This window comes from Falco punctatus, assembly GCF_963210335.1.
Source record: "Falco punctatus genome assembly, chromosome: 6".
In the NCBI taxonomy this organism is placed as follows: Eukaryota; Metazoa; Chordata; class Aves; order Falconiformes; family Falconidae; genus Falco; species Falco punctatus.
The window spans coordinates 42,807,419-42,826,373 of NC_137585.1; the positions used below are offsets into that span (position 1 = coordinate 42,807,419).

The 18,955-nt window shown below is 39.2% G+C and overlaps 1 long non-coding RNA gene across 1 annotated transcript in view; it reads right to left on the reverse strand.

The window, feature by feature from the left end:
• Window positions 1-8,531: 8,531 nt before the first annotated feature.
• Window positions 8,532-18,955, reverse strand: part of LOC308066671 — a 28,664-nt gene continuing 18,240 nt past the window's right edge. The window contains exon 3 of the long non-coding RNA XR_013929248.1: window positions 8,532-18,954. This is a non-coding gene — a long non-coding RNA (uncharacterized lncRNA). The remainder of the gene's footprint in view (window position 18,955) is intronic.

Consider the following 18,955-nt stretch of genomic DNA (forward strand, 5'->3'; position numbering starts at 1 on the left):
ATACCGTGTTCACTTCTGGCAATGTTCAGCATCAGGTTTTTTAGGCATGGGAATGGCCATCAAGAACATATGGTGACCAGCTCTGTTATCAGATAACTGCTGCAATTGTAAAATCAGGTAGCCATACTGAAGGAAACCACTATGTACAGTGCTGCCTTGGACACTCACATACCTTAAGCATGTGAGATTAAGAAAAAGTCCTTCAGAAAGTCTTTCAAATAAAACAAATAAAGTCTAGTTATTCTCCAGAAAGGAAATTCACAACCTTCCAGAACCACCCATTTACCTTTCCTTTACTCCCTTTGTGGCTGATTGCCTTCACAGATCCTCTCTAAGGAAATGAGCTTTAAGAGCAATTCTCTGTTATTCTCTGTGCATCGTGGCAAAGGGCTCATTGACTTTTGTCCCAACCAGGAGACATGAACTCAACGATCCACTTTTCCTCCATTTACAAACTCAGATATTCTTTGAATGCCCCAATCTCAAGACTCTGATGGCTTGCTATTTGTAAGAAACTATTGACTTGAGAAGAAAGGAGAAAGAGACAAACTAAGAGAGCTCAAGCAATGGGCCGATCTTGGTGGTATTTCAGAAGCCTTAAGATCATGACTACAAATCTCATGATTCCCATTCAGCAAATGAAATTCCCATCTTCCTGCTACTTTGGCATGTTCCCTGCATAACAGCAAAAAGCCTGAAAGTTCCTTAGGTAGTGGGTGATTGTATAGGGACAAGAGGGAAAAGGTTACTATGGAAGACAGAGGTCCTAAATGCCATTTTAATGGATCAGAGGATGGAAATTCTTCCATGAGAAGACCTGAAAAAGAATCAGTGATGAAACTGCCTATGTGGCCCTTGGCCACCCTTTATAAAACATTCGATAGGAACACGTATCCTCAGTCCTTTCTTCTTTCTTTCATTTTATTATCTGTCAAACAGAATGCATTTCTTAATTAAGCATGATTCAGACCAGTATGGAGGCAAAAGTAAATAACACAGGTGACAGCAATGACACTAATCACCTACTTAAGCTGGGTGTGTCACAAACTGTTGCTGAGCTTGTAGTTGCAGGTTAAGCGGTTGCTTGAAGCTCATGGCTACAGGTTCTTCAAGGCAAAAACTGATTTTTACCATGTATTTATGCAGTGGAGGTATTTATGATATAATGGGCCCCAATTTCTTTTGGCACCTCTGACTGCCTTTATAATATGAATCTTAATTATAGCAATAAGCTTTTAGGGCAGAAGCCAAAGGATTTCTCTGTTTGTGAGGATTTCTCTGTTTGTGAGGATTTCTGTGTATGCCCCAGTGTACTGGTCCCTAATACTAATTGTGGCCTTTAAACTCATTTGTACTGAGATGCAGTTGAAAGTCAGAATAACAAGACCATTAATAATAATAACAGTGCAAGGACATAGCGCTGTATGGCAGAGAACACACAAGAAGGCTGCATGGATTTAGATCTATGTTATGATAATGAAGCCTCAGTGCCGAGAGCTATGATTTCTACTCACATACCCTGAGTTTCATCCAAGTCAGAGTTCTAGGGAAAATTAACTCTTGCTGGAAATTTCTTGAAGTACTTTTGGTACCATTCCATACATAAGGCAAGTTTTTAAAAGTAATTAAAATCTGTGGGTTCATGACAGAAACCTGAGGTCTTTGGGAAAATTAAATAACAGGGCAGAACAGAAGTCTAGGATGCACTGGCTTTGGAGATATGGGCACGTAGGCATGGCACATGGGATTTATTTTTTTCATATATGTGTTGTGAGTGTTTAGGTTTTTTCTTCAGAAAGTCACACCTCAGTCTAAGTTAAGGCCATCTCCCTTTTAAGCCACTATGGCAGGTCTATGGAAACCACAGTGCTGACAGGATTACCAGAGGAACGTGTTCACCTTCTGTTGCTTGCTCCATCTGTTCAAACAGAAGTGAGCTGCCAGTGCACTGACCTGCGCACACTGCCTGCAGGTGGCTGTGGAGCAATGACAGGCAGCAATGGCTTTTTCCCTTCCCTTGAGCTCCCATTATTTTGCAGATAAAATCATGGTGCTGCTGCTGTGGCATGATGAAAAAGAAGAGGATCCCTTTCCCATGCTTTCCTTTATGTCAAAATTTAGCTGTGGTTTAGCCTTTTTATTGCCATAATTTTCTGTGGAACCACTAAGCTTTCTTCAGAGGCTCAAACCCTACATCTCTGCTGCTAAATGAGACAAGAGCAATTTTTTTTTACCCTGAAAGCAGGTGGCCAAGCCTAGCCACAGTTATGCTGCATAGTTTTTTGTCTCCTGTGACCCTTGAAAGTTACCCTTCTGGGGCTAAAACACAACTATTTTCTGTTATTTTTGTTGTTGTTGTTTGTTTTTTCAGTACAAATAATCTGAAAAAAACCTGGGTAATATGCTGAATCTGATCAGAATGATGTTTTCATACATGAAAGGTATGATGTTTTCATACATGTTTTCATATACTGCCTTCTGTAGGGTACAGCACGAGGAATCTTTGGAGATGCAAAACCGGGATGATGTTGGAAGACTGTTAAGGCTGGAGGGAACAAAACTTGGTGCCATGGTGTCTATACTGCCTATTGGAATTGATCCCCACATTGCTATCCCTCCAGTCAGGCTTAGGCACCACTTGCCAAAAAACTGGCATAAGCCAAAGGAGCCTGAAAGCATGCTAGCAGTTAAACAGTGTGGATAATCACCAGGCCAGTGCTCAGGTTTGTTCCCTGCCCTTGTTTTATTTAGCAGTACGGAAAGACTTGAAATACCCACACGCTTTAGGATTAGGTTGCCAGGGGAACTGCAAACACTGGGCGTAATTGACTGAGACATTTGAAAACACATTGCTTTAATGCTATTAAGTAATATTATTTTTCACTAAATCTATAGTTCAGTCTTCATATGTGGGGGTGACTTAAGATGAAGAGTTTAAAAGGCACATTGTAACCATAAATATCCAGGGTTTTGGCAAAGTCTGAACAGACTTCCCCATCACCACTTTGCTCCTCCAGATGCCTTGCTTTTCTCAGGCAAGGTCACCTTATCTCTCTTACTCCCTCTATTCAGGAGCCAGCCTGTCTTTGGTGAAGCTTTACTGCTGTTTCTGTTACTTCTGTCAAATAGAAAAGCTCTTTTTAAAGCAGTAAGGAGGAAAAAAAGAGATGATCTTGGCTTACTGCCATACACCTTGTTTATGGAGGCTAATATGATACAGAGCACGGGAACTGTGGGACAGAGCTGTGATCTTGCACTTGTCAAGTCTTCCCTTAGCGTTCTGCACTGACCCTGTGGGATCACTGGTGTGGTCTTTTTTCAGCTGTTCAGTACATGAGGTACTTCTGCACCCCTATGGGCTTTTTCCTTCTTTTTCACTGTCTCTGTGCTAAGGGGTTAACTGAGTGCAAAAGCACAAAAGGATTCTGACCTCAACTGATGCTTAAAAGGTGTGTGTACTCTGAGGGATTGTGTACATGTTTTTCTGCCTACATGATTCAAGGTGGCCTTTTCTTCCTGCTTCTGCCTATATTTTTAGCATTCCTGTCTAACTAAATTTGATTTTAAAATCTCTTTGAAATAAGATCACATGATCCTGCTGTAGTTTTCTGTGATGATCAGTTTCTAATCCTCTCTGTACTTAACCTTTTATCCAGGGTTTGGGGCAGAGGGAGTGGGTCAAATGATTAACATGGCCTGAAGCACTTTTTCTCAGGCACATCCCTTCCAACCCTATGCCTCCAAATGAATTACAAAGTCAAATAAATAAAAAAAAAAAAAAAAAACACACACACAAAAAAGCACACACAAAAGAAACCTAAACCCAAATGAAAAACAGGCTTGGCTAGAAATGAACTTTCCCAATGCACTTTTACAATTTAAATCATGAACCAAAGACATTTGTGGAACATGCACCAAAAAAAATGCTTTTTTTGTGGTAGCTGTGCTGTGCTGTTTATGACTAGTACAACTGATTTCAATGGAAGTAACTTTTTAGGAGGTGAGTGAGCCAGATTTAGCAGATGGATGGAGAAAAAGACGATTGCTCATGCCTCTCAATCTTTACGATAGAAGGAAGGATGGGAACATTTGGTATATATGCCCTTCCATGCCCACGTACTAGCAATGCGGCGTGGGACGGCTGGCACCACATATCTTTTCCCCTGTTTTTAATGAACTTTAACCTACCTGGCACACTCTGAAGCACAACCAGGAACTTTAAACTAAAGAATGGCAGAGGGAGAAGTCATCAAGTAAAGCTTGATCCTCCCTCTGGATGCACCAGCAACAAAGTTTCAAAATCTCTGACAAGACCTACAGTTTAGCTGCAGGATTTAATACTGGAAGATTGATGTGTTTACTGTAATGGCAGTAAATTGACTATTCAGAAGGAGCTGTATCTCTCTGCAGTGCAGGAAGTGTCTGTATCTGAGGAAAGATAGAGGCAAGTTATATCTAAAGGCAGATAATCAAAAGAAAATGGTCGCACTAAACCCATAAGAAATAATTAGAGAAATAGACTGGGAAGAAAGAGAAGGAAGAATAGAGGTTACTTTGAGCTTCGCCCTTTTTGTTTACATTGACCTGAAATTGTGGTCTAATTTTAGAAAATGACATGGCCTTCTTGAGCTAAGAGAAGACTCTGAGGGAACAATTTTTCTTGCTACAGACTTTTAGTGAATGGAAAAATCTCTGTTAGTAGCAAGTAATGTGGTTTAAAGCAAAACAAACAAAAAAAAACCCAACAAAAAAAAGGCAAGCGAGTATTTCAGAAGCCTCTGCTACAAATTGCCTTTAACTTGAACTAGAAAATCATTACAATTGAAGAAGTGAAAATTTATTACTAATTACTAAGATTCTTTTTCTTCTGCATTTGTAGACATCGTGCAAAATGAGATAGTGCTGGCTTCCATATGCAATTATCAACATGTTATTTACAGATTTGTACATACATTGCAGACAGCAGCATTTGGAGTAATTTAGAAAACTTTAGAAATTTAGACAAAAAAATTGTTTCTACTCCCCCTCTTCCTCTTTAACCTAGATTATATGCAATACAGAAGCCTAAAGGAAGAGAATAGTGCATGAAATACGTGGTAGTCAGTACCCTTCTAAGGCATCTGCTATATACATTCCTTGCTGTGATATTTTCAAAGCTGCTATGAAGAAAGCTGCTTGCCAAAGGGAGAATACCAGAAAGTGAAATATTTCTGCCTCTTGTGCAATCACAAGGAAGTGACCTCAGGCAAGACCTTGGAATGAACTTTCTGTGGGTAGCACATGTGTGTGGTCATAGCAAGCCACTGTCAATGCAGAACTTATGCCTTATCTGCTGGGCCAGCCCTTCTGTTATTTCATTTCTGTATCTCCTTTTTTCACATGTCTGGCACTTTTAGGTTTTTGGCATTTATATCTTTGGGCAGCGATCTTCCTCCATTTCTCTGGTCTACAGCATTCTACCTCCACCTTCCTCTCAGAGATTTTTTTTAACACTTTTATAAGTACTGTTCAGTGTCATTGACAACTATGTTATAACTGATATATTTTTATCAGCATTACAAAGATTCCTTTTCTGCTGCTCAGGTTGAGTTCCATGTGGTATGTAAAGGATTTTCCCACAGTTTTTGATCTCAAATAATGAAGAAAGAGTCTAGGGTTTTGTACAATGCCTACACCTTTTTGCTCATTTCAGTCATTTTTACACAGTAAGGTGAGAAAGGTGGTAGAGGGTCTATTGTAAGGATACACTCTCAGAGACAAGTATTTCATTCTCTGTATCAATTATTTTCTTACATTTCTACAAGAATATCTCAGAAAAAATAAGATGATGGGACTGTAATAATAACCCTATCTGATAATAGGCTTCCCAGAGACTCAACTGGCAGTTTGACAGTGCCCTGCCATAGTTACTACACCCTGCTGATATAACTGCTGTTGCCACAAATTGATCCTGACAAAAAAAAGTTTATCTCTGTTCTGAAGTTTGGACTTGACCTTGGTGGGTTTAGATGTTTAACCACCGTACTGGGCACAAAATATGCAGCACAGAAACCATATACCTAAAAAAATATCCCAGCTTTTCTTTTTTACTATCTGTTTATTCTCTCTATTGTACAATTATTTTAAACTGTTCTGTGGTATGGCTAAAAGTCAAAGTCAACATTTTTTAAAGCACATGAAAATTACCCACTGCTGGTTGTAAAACTTATTTACCTGGGCACAGAATCTCTGTCCTTAACCAATCTGTGATTGAGATATCCTAGCCCCTAGCAATGGTAGTCTGGGGAATAGTGTCATAGGGCAAGGGTTGAAACGATGAGGGGGAAAGTGTGTGTGGGGGGGGGGGGGGCGGAACAGAGAAGTTTGGTTTACTATAAAATCCTGCCAAAACAGAAGGATCTTTTGTTTTATACATACACTGCAAATACAGTAAATGCTGTGTAATACACTTTATAAACATGATTGTGAGTGTAGGACTGCACTGGGATCCCTGTATGAAAACCATCAGTCTTGATAAATTTTTCAGCATTATCTGTAAGCTTTGCTCAGTTTCTGGACTTGAGGAGAACAATAATGGAAGACATCTCCAAAAAGTCACTTTTGGTGACACCAGCCTGTTCTTGGAATTGTTTTTAACTGTGTAGATTCAGAATAGTATTGCAGAGAGGAACAAGCAACTGGGAAAACTACTTGGAATCCCCGTCTCTGGAAAACCTCACTTTTACTTAAATTTTGTAGCCATAAAGTTATTCAGTATGCAGATAGAAGGAGGAAGGGGTTCATGTCCTTGACTCTTTCTGAAGCTCCCACAATTCTAACTCTAGGTCTGAAGCACAGGCTATCACCTTTTGTTGGCTCAGGCCAGTGTGGTCTATTATCTGGTTTTAGGACTCATTCCTGAGAAACAGGAAATATTAGCTTGAATTCCTCAAAGGACAGACTTAAACCCAGGCCTCCCACATTGTGATTAGTCTTATTTTATGCATGAATTCTGAGAAGAGCTTGAGCATTTCAAAAGAAAGGGGCACATACCTCCATATGTTGTGAGATCTGGACCACTAGGCTTGTGCTGATCAGTGTATTGCATTGTTCAGAACTCAAAACACGGTTTAAATAGTAGTGAGGCACTGGTCTTCAGAGCTTCAAGTCTGGAAAACCTGAAAAAGTAACCAGTTTAGAGGTCCTCAGGATAATGCAGCAGCTGAGAAGTTTTCAACAATACAATTTTTGACATAGGCAGCTAAATTTCATTCCATTGCCTGTTGTTCAGTATGCAAAGTGCTGTCTACTAATTCAGTCCTGCTGCCAGGGCTGTGCTTGCATACATACCTGGGGCTTTCAGTTCACCTAAAACACCTGCCGAAGAGCCATCGGCTGGGTGTCCCCAGTCCCCAGCATCCAGGCAAAAGAGCAGTGGGAATGTTGGGGCGGGGGGGGACATGGGACGGGACAACAGAGGAAGTGCCCACCAGCAGCTGCGTGAGCAGAATCTTCTTCCTGGGGACACTGGGAGAAGGAATGTGGCAATGGGAAAGAGAGTACAGTTTCAAGCTTGAGACAGGAAATTGATGTGAGAGAATATGAACACCAACACAGGCAGAATGCAGAAGAGAAGTAAGCAGATGGACAGGTGTCCAGGAGGGAGCAAGCAGCAGAGATTAACGAGAGAGAAGTGGAAAGGGAAGGTGTGTATTCTCAGTGGAGATACAGATGACTCAATGGACCTGTAGCTGATAAAAGCAGGAGGAAAAGAAGGAACACCAACATTTCTAGTGAACTGAAAAGAGAAGTAACAGCACATGGAATAGAGACCTTGAACCTTGGGGACCTTTCAAAAGAAACTACACCTCAGGAAGAGTCTCTCCAACTGCTCAGAGAGTGTTTCCAAGTCATCTGTGCATTTATCGCTTTCCTTAGCACTGCTGGAATCATCCCAAGCTTAACGTCATGACATCAAAAGGAAAATCCCTGATTTACTTTACAAGAACACCAGCCTGTCCATCTCGCAGTGACAAGTACTAATGAATAATTCTAGAGGATCAGCGGTGCAGTAATATGACAGCATTCTCATTTATAGACCTTCTGCTCGCAAACAAGATCCGTCTCAGGGACCTCTTTTGTCAATTCTCCAGGCGCACTGTCTGGCGTGTGCATTGCCCAGGCAGCTGCAGAACGCAAAGTGCAGTGGAGGCAGGTGAGCAGCCAGGCTCATTGTGGGTAGGTTTGTATGCAAGAACATCTGTGCAGTCTGAGGATTAGTCTGCAGCATTTCTGTTTGTTGATTTACAGTTGAGGAGGCACTTAGGACTCTGGAGCAGCTTTTTAATGTTTAGTCTGACAGAAAAAAAAAAGGAAGGAAGGAAGAAAGAAAGAAAGAGAGAAAGAAAGAAAGAAAAGAAAGAGAGAAAGAGAAAGAAAGAAAAAAAGAGAGAAAGAAAGAAAGAGAGAAAGAGAAAGAAAGAAAGAAAGAAAGAAAGAAGAAAGAAAGAAAGAGAAAGAAAGAAAGAAAGAGAAAGAAAGAAAGAGAAAGAAAGAAAGAAAGAACGAAAGGAAGGAAGAAAGGAAGGAACTGCAGATAATTAGGGTAATTCTGCTGCATGCAGAAATAAAGGTGTTTGGTGGTAAAGCTGGATTAGAATCATTACGGTTGGATACATCCAGGCTATATTGGAATCATGCCTTAGAGTCCACATTAATCAGTTACTTTGATCACTGCTAATTCTCACAAGTTCAGTCTGTGAATTAAGAATGTATGAGGGTACATCATTGCAATTTTGTTACAACCTTAGAGAAGAATGATGGAACTTGAAGCTTTAAATACCTGAGGTTTTCAGGCCAATACTATATTACTTGAGAAGAACAGAGTCACAGTCAGTTAAGATTTCCTTTTAAACAATGGCTTATGTCACAGGACAAAGGATTTGTCATTTGCTGTGAGAAAGCTAAAAATAACAGTTTGCTAAGACTCAGGTCAGAAAAGGACTCAATTGTGTTAGCCATCCTGACAGTTTCTTCCTCTCTTCTCCCTTGCAAGGGATGAAATCATGAGATATATGCCTGAAAAGGGTAATGAAAAAGCAGATTTATCTGGTGATTTTTTTAAAGAATGTTTCCTTATATATCCGTTTGCTTAAGAGAGTGAAGGAAAAGATTAGATTATTATACCTGTATTTAGTCTAGGCATGTTTGTGATGCTCTTCATGTTGCTATACATCTCATTCCATGAATTACCAACTACCTCAAAAAAGTGGTTTCATCATCCACTCTTCCTTTCAACTAGTTTTTTACAGATAAAAGGTCTTTTGGCTAATTCCTTCTGTATCAGGGATCTTTCTGTGCTAATGCTTTGTTTAAACAGATGCTAAATAAAACTATAAGCATATTGTATGTCTACAAACCTGTCCTGTCAGGTTGTAAACACCAATAATTCCCATTAAAGTAAGAGGATACCTGAGGAGACTTTGAAGACACCCATCAGATCCTCAAGAGCTTGGCCATGTCCTTGGGCATCCTTCACAACCTCCACTCACGTAGATAAATTTCACTGAGGTTACGCTAATGGTGTACTTAAGGTTATAGCTTGGGCTGTGGTATGCTCGTTTTTATCAGTATTGGTGCACAGTTCTCTTTGATCTACACTTATGCATCGCCTTCATTTTAAGATCTCAGATGGCTTTTCAAATGTTAATGAATTCTACACATTCTACCCCAGGGAAACTGAGGTGATGAGAAATTACAGGAGATACTTATGTTCACAAATACAACCTACAGCCAAGTTAAGAACAACCCAGTGAGATGATTTATTCCCATACCATACAGGTAGTACAGGTATCTGTTGCATAGTCTGCACATAGAAAATCCCTTGCCGTCAAAATGCTTCTCTGATGAACAGAGATGTCTGGTGCTGATGTCAGGGGAAATTTTGCTCTCTGTGATGCTTTCCCTGGAATATGGAGCCTGTAATTACTGCAAGGGGGTGTGGGGGTGTGGGTGGGTGGTAATCTCTCAAGATCGATGAGCCAGACCATAGTTTTCATTCTCAAATTAGTGGTTCAGTATGACAGCTGACACCCAGCAGGAGCTAGAAGGGAGTGATGCTCACAGAGGCAAGATGAGACCAGTCAGCTGTGTGAGCTAAGAAAGTCAGCTTCCACAGACTTCAAAATTCAGGAAAGCTGAAGTACCTGCCTCACATTGACACTGATTTGGAGGTGCCTTGGTGCCTAGGGCCCAGGTCTGTTCAGAAACCTGCTCAAGCTCTGGTGCTGGTGCTGTTCCAACCCTAGTATGGATAGTTTGAAAAGTGGCTTCCAGATGTGGACGTACTGGGTGCACATGTGGATGAACAAAAACCTGGTAACTAGAATGCGTTTATCACGCTTCTTCTTGATAGCTTCAGGAAAGAATAAGTAAAGAGCATGTTTATTTTTTAGTACAATATTCTGAAAGAAAAAATATCTACTTTTCAGTCTTTTGTTGTTTGAGTTTCAATGTTATCCTTTAGATGTGTGATATTGAATGAGTGCTTACACTGTAAAATACCTGATGAATGGATATGGAACATTTGGTTTATATAGATCTCTATGTGGTAGAAAGCCATTTTAATTTACAGTTTCACTCAGCTGAATCACTGGTGTTACCTGCTTTCATATATATGAGAAGGAATTGGGCAGTTCTTTTATTACTAGCTTTGGGATAAAGTGACAAAATCAAAATTATGTAAATTACCTTCACATAATTATCTGGCTTAACGTCAATGGGCATTAAAAAGTTATTTAAAGTTTGTAGCCTACATTCCTAAGCTGCTGTTCATTTAAAAAAAATATCCATTTTTACACTTAAAATCTCTGAATGAGGGGAAAAAATGTGTGATTGAATGTGCTGCAAAATCAAATCTCCCAATTATTATTTTAAGCAATCTTAATAAGCTGAAAATTGAACTAATAATTCTGTATTTTTCCTTAGGAAAATATGTGGACCCCAGTCCTTAGGCTTGTATTGAATGCTGGATTTTGAAAGATTAAAGATCCTGGCAAGCAATGCTGTCAGGGACAATACTCGGTTTTCCTTCTTGCTTTATAGCTAGTGTTATGGTAAGTTAATTTTGAAATCACAGGAAATCTACATGCATGAGACTGCAGATTTCTCTCTTTTTTAATATTACTATAGTCGTCTAAAACAATAACTCTAAGAGTGAGGTGAGTGTGTCCTATCTACCTATCTTACCAACTTTTTAATTATAAAGCCCCATTTCACACAAAAGTTATGAAAGGAAAATGTCTTTCAGTATAAATTCAGAGATCTAGATTTGTCCCATTAAGAGAAAATATATGACAAAGAACTGGTCCCATCTCCAATATACTGCTTTAGTCAACTATTTGAAATTTTGCATTCATCTGTGTTATTAAAGAGATACTGCAAACTCCAGGCCACAATGTGAAAGGATTCTAGCCTTTTTTCACCTTAAATACAGCACAAGTGACATGGCTGCGCCTGTTAGGGAAGACTAGACATGCAAGAGGTGGATATCTGAAGAAAACTCCCAGCACTAAGCATACAAGATAGTAATAAAAAGCATTCAGTGGAGAGGGGAGGACTATGAGAAATGTATTACTAAAAATATTTCTCAAATGTAACCCTTAATAAAGTATTATAAATCTAAAATCAAATTTTGATGTTGTTGGAAAGAAAAACACTTTTTAAATGTGATTGCTTTTTTTCTGTAACCTAATGATTCGCAAATTAAGCAGAGTAAAAGTATAATGGCTTTGCAGAAGCAGCTTTCCCAGTGTAAGGAGGCCTTCTGGTGGTCAAAGGTATGAACATCTCTTCTAGAGATAAACATTACTTACCCAGATGTGTGTGAAATTCTACTCAAATTTACATGCAGAGAGGTTAAAATTCACCTGTTTTATAGAAGACTACTTTGAGGATTTAAGTGTTTATTGTTTATGCCTTGACCTTCTGCTGTTACTGCATAAATTTTGTCCCTCTTCAGTCAGTATATGAGGAACTGAGTTTAGCATGAATAAGTATCACCAAAACTTAAGTGAGACTATATGATGTGCTGATATCAACCATTGACCCTCTGCATTTTATTTGAACAATTACAAGTTAAAAGAGTTGTAATAAGCCACTTTGTAACAAAATAATTCTTAATAATGTATTTAACCTGAATATTGATTGAATATTGATATCTGAACAGTCACATTTCATATGTTTGAAACAATTGTTTGGGCTTTTTCCCCAGCATGGTAATTTTCCTTTTGAGCAGTACAGCTAGATACTCAACACAATATCTATTTTGCTATATTTTATTTTAAATGAAGATATTTTCTGTTGTTCAAACCAAAAAGTATTTAATCCCAAAATTCTTAGTTCTCCTTAAATTCTGAGATTATAGTATGACAAGGGATTTCTTCAGTGCAAGTGCTTCACTTAGAGTAAGGATTCCCAGTTAACACACTCCTCGACATGTAAAGACAGGGGAAGGTTTTGAGTTCATTGATACCAAGGATGTTTTCTGATGTGTAGCAAGCACAGGTGCTGCTGGGAGATGCAGTTGAATGAACAAAAATATTCTTCCTAGTCTTCAGTCTGGTTTGTAGTGCGCCCTGAACTGTCGTGAGACAGCTCCATTGACGCTGCATATTTGCTGCTAGTTTCTCAGCTGGTTTGTTAAACAAAGACCATTAGATTTTAGCTATAGCTGCAAGGTCATCAACAGTTCATATCGATTTCTCCAGCACTGGACTACTTTGCGTTTCAGCCTGGGAAGGAGAAGACACTTGTCTACTTCTCAGAGAGCCCTAACCTCTGTTAACAGGGCTGCTGCTGTTAGCTGGGGCCTCATGCTCTCCCTGTTCTGAGAGACCCTCTTTGACATGCCAATGATAGGTCACTAAACCCTAGCAGCAAGAGGAAATTGTATTCCTTTCCAGAAAAATTCTCAGACAGCCAGACATGCATGAGCTCCATGAAGTCTGGAAAATTCAACTTAAAGTCACAGCTGTTCTGTAAAGCAACACTGGAATTTTCTAGACATTCTTCACTGTAGTGAAAAACCTTTTAGAGTGATGCTATTGTAAATCTGAAATATGTCAAAAATTTAACCTCAACTGTAAATCACCAGTCGGCTGAAATCCATCCAGCAGTGTTATGTGAGGCCCTGTGTGTGTTTTCCTTTTAGCCAGATTTTTTAAAAAGTAGATTCAATGCGTCCTTCAGCATTATTAACTACAACCATCAGATGGCAGCCCATAGCCAAGTAAAAAATATATTCCCAGCATCCAGGTGGAGTTATGAGGAGAGCAACTTGCTCTCAGTCAAATCCAAAGAAAAGAAACAGATTTCAGCATTCTCCTTGGTTGTCTCAGTTTTAGCCATCCTTTCTGGTCACTGAGATCTGCCCTTTCTTTTTCTTCCAAACTTCAATTGCAAGCTCACTGTAACTGCACAAACATGTCCCAAGAATGATTGGGTTTTCCCTCCAGGTTTTGCCAAATGTTCTAACTCTCTTACCAGTTGTTCTATTGATAACATGCTTAGAAATTTTAAAAACTCCTTTAGTCCTTTAATAGAGTCCTATCTAATAAAAACAAAACAAACCAAAAAAAGTGTTGGTGTAGAGAGATGAGATGCACTGATATAGGAGAATGGGAATTTTATACTATGCTTGCATGGAAAAACTTCAGTTGTCTGCTGGTGTGCAATTGTAGTGATCATTCTCCTTGTTCTTTGGAAATTCCTTCTAAAGAAAATTGGATGTATTTATACATTTTTATAATTTTTTTAAAGCTACTAGAAAACTGATGTAAAATCTGCATACAAGCTTTCTCCCAGATTTCTTTTCAGTTCTGGAACCTTTCTCTGGATGCTCTTCAGGGCCAGAGCTCTTAGGAGCAACTCTAACATTTCAGCTTAGCCTGTCACTAATACTTCCCAGTAACTTTTAAGAAAACAAAAAATTACATGGGGGAAACTAGTAGTACATCTTACTTTTAAAACTCCATTAAAAATTGGTTCCTGGAACTTTGTGTTTCTTGTTCATGTTCCAAGGACACTCTATCCCTGTTTGTGTCCTACACAAGAGCTGGGACAGGGATTAACTTTCCAAACAAGCTTTGGTGAGAAGAAACCACTGATACTGACTCATTTCTGCTGTATCTGCAAAACCCAGTGGACAGGCTGAGCAGACATTTCTTGTCTGGCCATAAGAGGGAGTTAAAAGATACAGGGACTCACGGTATGTCCCAGAGATGCTATCAGCCAGTGATAGACAGGACTGTAAAAACAGAACGGGAAACGCTTTGCCTTTTGATCCAGGACAAAGGACATCTGAGATCCATTCCAGCCTCTTTTTTCACAGTGGGATCTGTAACATTTTACACATATTCATCTTCTGGCCTTCCTGATTTCCTGGCTACGCAGGCACAGGCGGATCAGACACAATTTATTAAGGTCATGAATATTTTGTTAGTTCCAGTGTTCAGAGTTTACCTTGTCTTTAGTTTATCCTCCAATGCATCCTTCTTTCCAGCCAAAATCCCATAAATTGGTACATAATGCTTCTTGTGAACCAAAAAGCAGCCTTCTTCAATGTTATGACTTGGCTTTTGGCTGGAAGCCAATTTGGGAAGGATCATGATTCTCAGAAATACAGATTATTTTAACACACCCTAGAAAAGACCCAAGCTGGCCAGATCTCTCAAGTGGGAGATTTACCAGCTGGTGCAAACAGACAGTGGGAATTTATTGATATCCAGCTGTCTAACATACTAGCCTACTTATTCTCTCTAAAACATCATGATTATCCATGAATTTGATTAGCATGTATTCAGCAGTACTTTTTCCATAATCACCCCAGGACTGTGTAACCCCACTTTATTGAAGGATCTTATCTGAATCTTTCTATCAGTCAGAAAATGTTTCTGCCCATAAAACCTAAATGTAAACCTCTTTGATTGGGAGGGAAGTGAAAGCACAGCAACATTTTTCTTGCCAGGTTTAACTCTAAAAGGTACAGGTGTTTTGGTAATGTTGTGTGACTCTTTCTCCTTTATTCCAAATTTTCAGCTCCTTTACTTGTGACTCACCAAGACTGGGCATGTATGTGTGTGTGTGTGAATAAATTTTCAAAATAAGAAAAAAACCTAATTGTAGAGTAGCTGAATACCTTCAGGATCTGTTCACAATTGTATAATGACCAGTTCACTCTGTTTCATTGCTATCATGGTATTCTGGGCTTAGAAACGTCTATAGCCTTGCTTTCTCTTTCTCCCTAAGGACATCTGTGGACACACGTACAGCTCCAGTCAGCAGATGTCAGAACAAGAGACTGACTGCAAAAGCATGAGACACATGCAAACCAAGAATAGGATTTGCAGAAGACACCCTGAAGAACTTGGATTATTGTACAAACTAAATTTTCTTCTCAGAATCATTCAAGTTTGAGTAAAGAGACTCCATTCAGGCGTAAGTGTTTTTGTTAGAGAGTTTGATTTGACAATATCTGTGTAAGTAAAATAACGTAACTTGTAATTACACCAAAGGGAAGCTTGTATTTTGTTAATCTGGATAGTTAACTGTGAACAAGTAGTTCAGATTTTTAACAGGACACTTCCACAAAGAAATAATGAAAAAATTATACCGTATTAATGCTTCTACTTGAACTTGGCAAGTAAAATCTTATGAAATTACAATCCAATCATTCATGCAGGTGAGTCAAACTGTTATTTTCAGTTTCTTAACAGTTTTTGAGGTGGTTTATACCATCTTAACTTGTAATTCTCTTCATTTGATTGCCTGTCCCTACATGAAAGAATCTTGGGTTTATTTCCTTAAGACAGTTGTTTTCCCAAGAAACTTGGTTTTCCTTAGTCTGATGTTCAGTCAGAAGCCAGCAAAATAGCTGGGTTCATGTCCAGAAATGACTGTACAGGTTGTTACCACTTACACCTATCAGTTAGTAGGTCATAAGGACTCTTCAGAAAATAAACAGGCAAGTACTTCCTTTTGGGAGACATATTTAAAGAGTCTGTTTTCTGTCTCTGGAGTTTAGTATCTCTTTTGATCTTTAATATCCAAACCCATTTGGTTTCTGAACTTACTGAAATTTATTTTTTTTTTCAAGGTTATCTGAGGTGAAAATGGAATTGGAAGGTAAAGTTGTTCTGTGTTTCTCAGAGTAATTTTCTAGAGGGTAGTTTTCAAGAGCAAAACAAACCGTACACTGAATGATATTTGGATGTTCAGCTATTGTTACAAAAAGAAATAATGATGCATTCATAAACTGAAATAAGTAAACATTGAGTAATTGAACACCCTTACATTGTTTTACTTCAACTAGGGAAGGTATTCCTGTTGTATATAGCTTCTGCCACATCTCACACAAGAGACAGCTGCAGGTCACCTGTGGGTTGTTGTCTCAGTGCAGCTGTGTGGGGCTTCTTTGTGCAAAATGAGTACTAAAGGCTTGGGTGTGTATCTCATCTAAACAAGATCCATCATATTTATATGGAAAGTTTTTCCTTACTGTAAAAAAGAAAAAAACTCTCTTGATCTTTGAAATTAGACTACATAATTATTAATACAAATTGATACAGGAAGAATCCAATTCCCCATGCTCTTCCCCTGCCTTCTCCCAGTGCAGAACATATGTATTTTTGGCAGCCAGAATTATGTGCCAGAAATTCTGTATTCTTGACAGTTCTGATACACTTTTAGTAACATACAAATGATGAGAAGAAATGGGTATGTGCTACTGATGCTGTCACATGCAGAATGGCTGAAGAGCTGGCATTCACAGTGTTATTCCTTGAATGGCTTTAAACCTCTCCTTACTTTTATGAATGCCCAAAGTCAGCTGTCTGGCCATGTTGAGAGAGGGCACTAGGCCAGCTGAACAGGTGGCCGTTAGCATTGACACAGAAAGGTGCTCCTCACGTGTGCTTGCCAAGGGCATGATTTCCTGCTGGACCACACTGAGCTCATGCACAGTTAGAGGGATGTGCACTCATTAATCCAGCTCTGAGCTGTATTAACTTTAAAAATAGCTCTTGTGACAGCATGGTGAGAGTTTCTGACCCATTTAAATTTAGCAGAACAGCATACAAGCAACAGATTTCTGGTAAGCCTTCAATGTTGAGCAGAACGGATCAGAGGAGTGCAGACCAATTTAGTCCAGCTAGCACAGAGGCAGGCACTAGCACTCCAGAGTGGAGAGGAGAAAGATCAGCAAGATTTGAAAGCAGCTTTGATACCCCAGCCGACAAAGGTCATCTCTGAATGAGTTTATGCCTCTCAGCAAGGAACAGCATATTATTAACGTAAAATCCCATCCTGTAAATCTAAATATAGTTAAGGTAAAGGAGGGAAAAAGTGCTAAAACCCAAGAGTGTATTTTGGAAAAAAATACATTCACGCTAATGCAGCAGTATTCATTTACTAAGATGAGCAGTATTTTACACATTAAGATATCACACCATAAAAGGTTCAGATGGGTAAGTTCATGTTACTGCTTCATCTATTGCTGTAATCTAGCCCTGTAGCAGTAGCGTAAATCACTGTAGCTTCATTAAAGGAAGCAGAGGCACGTGAGTTTACATCCTCAGCAGCAGCAGCAGGAGCAGGATTGTCTGTATTGCAGTCTGTCTGTATTGCAGCAATTTGGGTGCCAATCCCTGCTTATATCTTCAGACTCAAATATTCCAGGAGGGAATGAGAGGAGTCTGTGAAGGTCATTTCAAATTATGTTATGACGTGTCAAGCACACTCAGTCTTTTTTGCTATATTCAGTAGGCCCATTTGCGCCAGCGGGGACCCATCCCACACTAAGTGGAGCAGCTCCAGAGAGACCACTCTTTCAGAGACACAGCTGTGCCAAAGATGTCCAAAAATACTGACGTAGTTGGCTGAAGAAAAACTCACTGGTATCAGAGAAGCCACATCTACTTTGAAAACATTTTTTCTTTTCAAATCATGATTGCCTAGAGCTTCTTCATGCACATGTACCGCTGATCTAGTCCTTACACATTCTTAATACAGTATGTGGCATTTCATAGATGTTTCCCACCAAAGGCATCTTGACATTTCAGAACTTGTTATAATAATAGCAAGTGTCTGTGAGCTAATAACTTCTCAGTTTCACTCAGCTTTTTTGCTAGACCTATTCTTGGTGGAAGCTATTCTAAACTCAAGCCACTAGAAGGCAAACAAGCAACGTCTGGTTTTCCAGGGTAGGAGCTGAAATTGCTGCAGGAAAGGTGTGCGAGTATTCATTCCCACTAGCATTGCTCCCATGTGTTCTCTGCTCGCTCGCTTTCTCTCTGCCCATGGCTCACTAACATTCAGGTACAGAAAAACTTAAAAAAAATGAATGCTGTATTTTAAAGTGCATACATTTTCAGTTAGAGTGTTCTATTCCATATAAGAACAGCCAATGCATAACAGCCTGATATAAACAGTTCAACAGGCTCCAATGCATCTCCGTACAGAAGTCCTAACAAAGAGGCTGATGATGAGGGTTAAATATTCCTTGCAATTGGAAACATATACACTTGCACTTATCTTGTGTCAGTAACTCTGGAAGTAGCAGCAAAAAATACACCAGTGTTAAGATGTTAAGGGATTTTTGTGATCAGGTCTGCCATACAGGATACAGGAAATTTCTTGCTTCAGTAGCTGATTTCAATAGCTGTAGTTAAAATAGAAAAGTGTATTTTATAAGTAGGCCCGACTGTGATTTAAGAATGTGAGAAATGAGAATCCACTCTACAGTCTAAAAATTGTTCCAGTGCTTAACTACTTTCACTTTTTAAAATTGCATCTTATTTCTAGACCGGTTTGCTCTAACCTTACCTTCCATTAAAGGCTGTTACACATTTGTGGGATAGATTGAAGAGCTGTCTTTTCTAATGTTTCTTTTATAGGTATTTACAGGCTATGTTCCTGTACC